The following is an 8,290-nucleotide window of genomic DNA, read 5'->3' on the forward strand; positions in this document are numbered from 1 at the left end:
TGTTCCAGTTTAACATACTGTCAGTAATATAAATCAAATATCATTGAAAATGGGCAGGAATATGGCAGCTGTATAAAATGTCAAATCAAATCAAATCAAATCACTTTTATTGTCACATCACATGTGCAGGCACACTGGCACAGCACATGCGAGTGAAATTCTTGTGTGCGAGCCCCACAAGCAACAGAGATGTGCAAACACAACAACACAAACGAGCAAAATACAAGAATGGCCAACCTGAAACTAATAAATATATGTACAATATATAATAGTGTATGCATTTCTGGATGTGTATACTAAATATTTTCCTACGTGTGTGTGTGTGTGTGTGTGTGTGTGTGTGTGTGTGTGTGTGTGTGTATACACATTTTTACAAATTAAATAGTAAAAAATAAAAATAATAATAATAATAAAATATATAAAATATACAGAGTTGAATATGTGCAGAACAAGTGGCATTTATATACAGTGTGGAGTGCATAATGTTGAAGTTCCAGTAGTGAAGCTGAGGTGTCTATGACGTGTTCAGCAGTCTGATGGCCTGGTGGAAGAAGCTGTCTCTCAGTCTGCTGGTACGGGACCGGATGCTGCAGAACCTCCTTCCTGATGGAAGCAGTCTGAACAGTTGATGGCTGGGGTGACTGGAGTCCTTGATGATCCTCCCCGCTTTCCTCAGGCAGCGCTTCCTGTAGATGTCTTGGAGGGAGGGAAGCTCACCTCCAATTATCCGTTCAGAGCACCGCACTACTCGCTGTAGAGCTTTGCAGTTGTAGGCGGTGCTGTTGCCGTACCAGGTGGTGATGCATCCAGTGCTCTCAATGGCACAGCGATAGAAGGTCCTGAGGATGCGGGGGCTCATGCCGAATCTTTTCAGTCTCCTGAGAAAGAAGAGGCGCTGCTGCGCCTTCTTCACTGTTTTGTTTGTGTGTACTGACCACGTAAGATCCTCAGCCAGGTGTACGCCAAGGAACCGGAAGCTGCTCACTCTCTCCACAGCAGCGCCGTTGATGGTGATGGGGGTGTGTACTTCTCTGCACCTCCAGAAGTCCACTATCAACTCCTTTGTCTTTGCGACGTTGAGGGTGGGATGGTTGTCTTGACACCAGTGGGTCAGGGCGCTGACCTCCTCCCTGTAAGCCGTCTCATCACCGTTGGTGATAAGACCCACCACTGTAGTGTCGTCCACAAACTTCACAATGATGTTGGAGCTGTTAGTGGCTGTGCAGTCGTAGGTGTAGAGTGAGTACAGGAGAGGGCTCAGTACACACCCCTGTGGAGCACCAGTGTTCAGTGTGATGGGGGATGAGGTGATGCTGCCCAGTCTGACCACCTGGCGTCTGTCAGACAGGAAGCTAAGGATCCAGCTGCAGAGGGAGCTGCTCAGTCCTAGATCCTGCAGTTTCCTGTCCAGCTTCGAGGGAACGATGTATTTCTAATAGAGTGATGAAAACACATTCGTTTTGTCACTGTTGCGGCTACTCCAACCAATGGCCGCGGCAGGCTAAACATGAGGACACCTGATGACGCGCAACAATTAACGCACAAACACTTCTGTATCATTTGCTTCTTTATTTCCACATGCAACTGTCCAAACTATAAATCAGCACATGGGATCAACCGTCAAACAAACGCACAGACTGCACAAGCAAATAACTGCAACTTACAAATAAATGCACCAGCTACTATGTCAAAACTCCAAACTGGTCTATGGCAGCAATTAGTGCATAAATATACAAACACCATCAAGTTACAGTCAAATATATCAAATCATTCAAATTGTGCTCAAGTTGCGGTATGTTGCGACATGTTGCGGTCAACAGAAAGTTTTGCCTCGTGCTCACCCTACCTTCTGCTCATCACATCAGGTGCTGTGTACAAGTGAGTGCAACCACATTTATTATCTACCACACCCATGAGACACGCCCAACACCCATACACCAATATAGTGAGTCCATTTAAACCAACCCACTTCAGACGGGAACCACTCATATGGCTCCTACAGTCACATTTAGATTACTGTTCGACAACTTGGTCAAATAACTGGAATAAATTCGTATAAGTTGCAAATTTCTCGTTTAGTTCTACACTTTCCTTTTAGTACAAGTGTTGGCCAAACCAGCCTTGTGTTCATTTCTCTGAGTGTAAAAGGGAAATGATTCCACAGTTAGTTTTATTAGAAAAATCATCCTAGCAAAAGCGCCAAAAATTCTTTACAGCAAACTGTTGTTTTTTTTGTGACATCAATATACTCCACGCGTCAGTCGACAGACGGGCAGCTTTTTTTGTTACCTGCCTTTGAACTAACCCAGTGCAGAGGAGAGCACAGTATAGAGCAATGATGGTGCATGGAATTCACTTCCACAGTTTTTGGTATTAAGAATGAACACAACAACTTGTAAAAAAAATTGCAACAGTATATATTTACACAGGAATAATCCTTAGAATTGGTTATTTGCTGTTAGGTTTTCGACATTTTATGTGATGAGCATGTCGGTCCCTGGGATGGAGTTAATCATTTAAAAAAGGAAATGAGATACTCTGAATCCTATAGATGCTTATTTGTAACAATTAATGTCTGTTTCATGTTGAGCTGTTGGTTTTAATTGTGTTGTTTTGTTGTTTCCGAGCCTGTTTTGTTTTTCATATGTTTTATGTATGAAAAAAGCTTTTTTGTTAAAAAGTTCGTCAGAGCCCTGGAACAGTAGCTCCTGCTATAGCATGAGCTAATGGGGATCCTAATAAACTTAAACTGAACCTCCATAACCCTGAACTGGATAAGCTGTGAAGAAAATGAACAAGTGGATGGATGTGGGTTATTATACCGAGCTGTTCTTGGAGGTTGTGGGTTTTCCAATAGCTGCATTTTGTTTTATCCTGCCCTATATATAATAGGTTTATATACTATATTCCCACATGGGATCACAAATCCATCCACAGTCAGTATATGAAGGCAGTTATATCAGCTGGAGCTGTGGCCTTGTGTCAAATGATTGATTTGAAAGAAAAATTGGCTTGAAATGAAATTGACTTTTTTGTTTGGTTTGTGCCACTTTGGTGTTTATGGACAGTAAGGTGTTTAGGTAAAAGGATTGCTTTGTGGTTTTCCCAAAGGTTGATTCTGTTCACCTGGACGTAGCGTTTTCAGTGGGAGAAACGTTTGGTGACCTCTTCGGTCTTAGTCGAGACTGAGTGAGAGTTTCTGAGCTGTTTTTTAGTAAGTAAGTAAAAAGTAAGTAAAATGTATTTATTAAGCGCTTTTCACAGACAAACAGTCACAAAGCGCTTTACACAAATATTAAAATAAATACAATCAATAGACATTATACACAATGTAAAAGATCAAATGTAAATAATGTAAACAACAGAGGTGGGACCAAGTCATTGTTTTGCAAGTCTCAAGTAAGTCTCAAGTCTTTATCCTCAAGTCTCAAGTCAAGTCTCAAGTAATGTCAGGCAAGTCAGAGTCGAGTCTCAAGTCACTGGTGTAAAAGTCCGAGTCAAGTCACAAGTCTGAAACTTTGAATTTCAAGTCCTTTCGAGTCTTTAAAAAAAAAAACGAAAAAATAATGTTGCAGTTATGCTAAATGTAAATATTAGACCATGTAATTTTAAAATCTGTGTTTTTCTCAACACATGACAAAATAGTGAAATTGCACCTCTTTAAAATGCAGCTCAATTAAACCTAGCTCCAAGAATAATTTTCACCGACAGTTCTGAGATAAGCTGCATGTTATTCTTGGATGCGGTTGTAGGACCAGCTTTAAAATCGCATGACAAAAATATCATACACATTAAAAAAACTGTATCACCAACGTAGCCTGGACAACATTTGCTAGTTGGATGAAGTCAGCTATCTCATCGTAGCATATTTATATGCATATTTATAATCGTACGGTTCTTGGAGTGAGTGCATACACTCATGAAGTTTAGTAACTTCCGGTCACTGCAACAAGCCCAGGTACAGTTTACCGACGGATGGGTACAGGACCTTGAAATGCACCGTGTAGAAAGTAAAGACCATCGTACCTATCATAAGTTTACCAGTCTCACAAATCGTCGTCATAAATACACATTCGTTAACCGTTTATTAATAGGACCTTTGAGCTCAACGGTAATTAATTAGTAGTGGAAATAATTTCTGGTAGCATCACAGAAATGTAGCAGTGACAACAATATTGTAGTATGCTGTAATCGTACTGGACAATTAGTGATACAAAAAACCTGTTTTATCCTGTGAATAAAAGTATATGTGTCACGGCGGGGTGCGCCGATGTGTGCGGAAACAGGACCCAAAAGCAGATGATGACGAGGAATAGTAATGATTAACAGAAAAGTGAACCTTTATTGCGATGACGGCAGGAAATGAACCAAGAGACCAAAGCAAACAGGCAAAACACTAAGAAACAAAACACTGAGCTGGCAAAACACTAAGAAACAAAACACTAAAGGTACTAAGACCAAAAACTATAACTATGACCGAGGTGGAAAATAAACAGGCTAAGACTATGACTATGACTGTAACTCTGGTGAGAATAAACAGACGAACTGACAATGGCATGAAGAAAACAAAAGGCTTAAATACAGACATGAGGTGATCAGGGGAAGTGGCGACACATGGGGGAAAACAGCTGACAGACATAAACCTAATGACAGGACCAGGAGAGGAAAGCTAAATACAATGAACAAAGAACACATGACATTGTCAGAATAAAACAGGAAATGACAACACAACTTAACAGACCTAATACGTGATGAAATAAATAGAAAACCCCAAAACATAGAAAACCCAGGAACAATAACTGCCTAAACTAAAGGCAAATAGGAAATAACACAAACTAATAACATATCAAAAAATACAAAGAAAACTCAGAGTGCTGGGTCGGAGACCCAGCCTGTGACAATATGTTTTTGTCAATGTACCATAATAACAGAAGCGAAACGCAATATTGTGTCAGGACAATTCACTATTTATGCACAATAAACAAAGGAGCATAGCGCGACAATTTCTGTTCAGCGCCAGACTTGCTTGTAACCTATATCACTAATTATGTTATGAAAATGACGCATTAACTACAACAGCAGACTGACCTTCGTGTAAATGCTTGGAGCAGACTAACCTGTGAGCTGGAGGGTTCTAGGACGTTATATTTGGTCTTTGAATGGCTGCAATCCAGTCGCGTCTTTGTTACTTCGGAAACATGGCTCGAACAATTTCTCTTCAATGACGTAATCCGATAACAACCGATCTCTTTACCCGTCGGCTTCCCGTGGCTGTCATGCGACCGGCTATTGCAGTTAATAATACAACAGCTTCTTGACATTTTTGTGTTTCTTTTTATCGCTGTATAACTGATTTTAATTGAAAGCCTGCGTGCGCTAGTACCGCTTGCCACGAGTTCCCAGAATCTTTTGCGGTTCTACCCGTGAATGACGTCACATTTTCAATCTCTATATAATATGCATGTTAGATTTTATATTTGGGGTAAAATATCAAGTCTTTTCAAGTAAACCGGTTCAAGTCCAATTCAAGTCCCAAGTCATTGGTGTAAAAGTCCAAGTCAAGTCACAAGTCTTAGAACATTTTTTCAAGTCAAGTCTAAAGTCATAAAATTAATGACTCGAGTCTGACTCGAGTCCAAGTCATGTGACTCGAGTCCACACCTCTGGTAAACAATATAAAATATGTAGATCAACAAAAGGCTTGTTTGAACAGAAAGGTTTTTAACTGCTTTTTAAAAGAATCCACAGAGTCAAGCAAACGTAATTGTGGTGTAAACTGTTCCACAGCTTTGGTGCAACAGACAGAAAGGCTCCGCCCCCTTTTGTCTTCAGTCTGTACGGGAACCAACAGACTCGGAGTCTGAGCGGAGACGACGAGCAGCAATGTATTTTATAAGAAGCTTGGATAAATAATCTGGGGCCGTTTAGTGCTCTGTATGTTAAAACAAGATTTTTAAAGCAAATTCTAAACTCTATTGGGAGCCAATGTAAAGAATATAAGACCTGAGTAATGTGAACACGCTTGGTAGGACGAGTTAGTATTTTGTATCGCCTGAAGGCGAGAGAGAGATGATTTATCCAAGCTAGTAAACAGGGAATTACAGTTCAGCTGAACTGGAAAAACTTCAGTGTCTTGCTGTTTCTAAAGGGACTGTAGTAATACTGGCAGCAAAGTGGAGCTTTTGTTTATGGATCAGTGGGTCTAACAGACAAGGTGTCTAATGGTGTTGGGGTCATACTGGTCCAGAGTGTCCCATCTTGCAGATGAGTCCCTCTGTGACTGACACCCAGTGGTTATCTGTGTTTTAAAGTCTTTAATGGACGCTGTCGAGAAAGAAAATATCAACCAGAAAAATACGTCTGATTTCAGGACACACACACACACACACACACACACACACACACACACACACACACACACACACTCTCTCTCTGCTTTTACAGAGTAATTATTTAGTGTCTGTGGCTGAAGCTCAGACTGGGACAGGGGTCCCTTGGACTGCTTTGAGGATGCGAGTACTTGTCAGAAGCAAACTCTTGATATGTTTGTATTTTGGGGAATGAGGTCTTTTTCTTGTTCTCAACATGTGAACATTCCCTACAGTAACAGGTGTGTGCAGGTCTGGCTCCCTGCAGGACTGCTTTGCTTAAACAGACTGGGATGTGTTGGGTTCAAACTCTACAAAACAGTCAGACGTGCTACCTCACACACAGAAAAACACAATTACTGTACAGGGACTAAATAACCTCTGATATGATGGCAGGTTTACATATATGTTGGATTTATGCTGATTTCTCTCAGATTTTCTCTCAGATTTTCTCTCAGATTTGATGAATCTCGCTGATATATGAGTATATTTAGACATAATTTACTGATTGAGATTTAAAAGTAAAATCTGTACAGATAAAGCCAGGTAAGCCAGGCTACCATCAAGCTTATGAATATGTAATGCAATGCCTTACTGGAGGAGTTTAGGCTGCTGAATTCTATAATTATATTAAAATGTAGCTGCGTGACTGAGGATTAAAGTTACAGCTCTATTTACAAATGAAGCAGCCGATTGCAGCTACATGTCGTGGAGGATTTGGACGTGACTTGTGCTGTGCGGCACTAGAAGGGGAAATGTTTAAAAAAGACTGCAATGAAGAGTTTTTATTCCTGATTTAAAAGGAATGAAGTAAAACATTCCTCTCCACGTCTCCATTGTACTCTTAGCTGACCTGGCACTAGCAGTGTTTGTGGCACCGATCCAAGGAGGTGAACCTCTTGAACTTCACTCTTTTTGTGCACGTAAACACGAAAGGTGACACCTTCCCGACTATTACAGTTTGCACCGCTTTGATCTTGTACGCTCTAGGAAACGAATAACCAAAAATCGATTGGTTGTGAGATGAAGTGAAGTAAAAACTGCACGAGACAAAGCGTGATGTGATCTTATTCTTTTAAAAGCAAGTGTTTGCCCCCCCTCCCCCCAGAAGAAACAGGACATTTTGAATTATGCCATGAATCACAAAGCATTACACTAACATGAATCATGTCTATCACAGTGTTTTTCCCGGAGTGAAATACCAAAGGTTTATTTACAAGAACTCCTTCTTTAATCCTTGTTTATTAAGGTTCGTTGAGGATAACAGTGTAACAGAGCAGCATTAAAGTAAAAATACAGGGAATAAATGAGCAGTATTTGTTTATATGGCACTATCATCTCTATACTACTATCACTATTTTACTCTATCAGCTCGACTTATTAAAAACACCAGTTTTTTTCTCCATTTATTAATTTTATCAAACGGTATTAGAACTGCTGTGAAGTATCAGTGTTATTTAATATGAGTGTTTATGTGACAGTACACTGAACACATGTGTTGGCCCCCAACTGCAAACTTTTATTCTAATTTTATATCTGACTTACTGTATAAACCTGTAAAAACTCCTCCAGCCAAATGAATGAATAAATACATAATTAAAGAGCACGTGCCAAAAATACAGCTTTTATTGAAAACAAATCCTAGCAAAAGTTTTAATTTGTATTTTTTCCCCTCTCGGTGTTATTTTCTAACTAGTGTAAACTTTTTACGGTCCCTCTTAAGCATCTACGCTGAAGCCGGTTTGTTGATGAGCTTTAAGAACTATATCGTCTAGCGGAAGACTATGCCTGCTTCCGTTTTTTTGAGCCCTTTTGTTGCTAAATGTTATTACTATGTGTCTGCTGCGAAAACATTGCTTTCTAATAATGCGTGCGTCTGGTGTGTCGCCGTGCTAAGGCAGAAAGCGCGACCTCTTGCGGTT

The sequence above is a fragment of the Rhamphochromis longiceps genome, linkage group LG17 (genome assembly GCF_057381845.1).
Source record: "Rhamphochromis longiceps isolate RC_006_pf linkage group LG17, R_longiceps_female_GT1.1, whole genome shotgun sequence".
NCBI lineage: Eukaryota > Metazoa > Chordata > Actinopteri > Cichliformes > Cichlidae > Rhamphochromis > Rhamphochromis longiceps.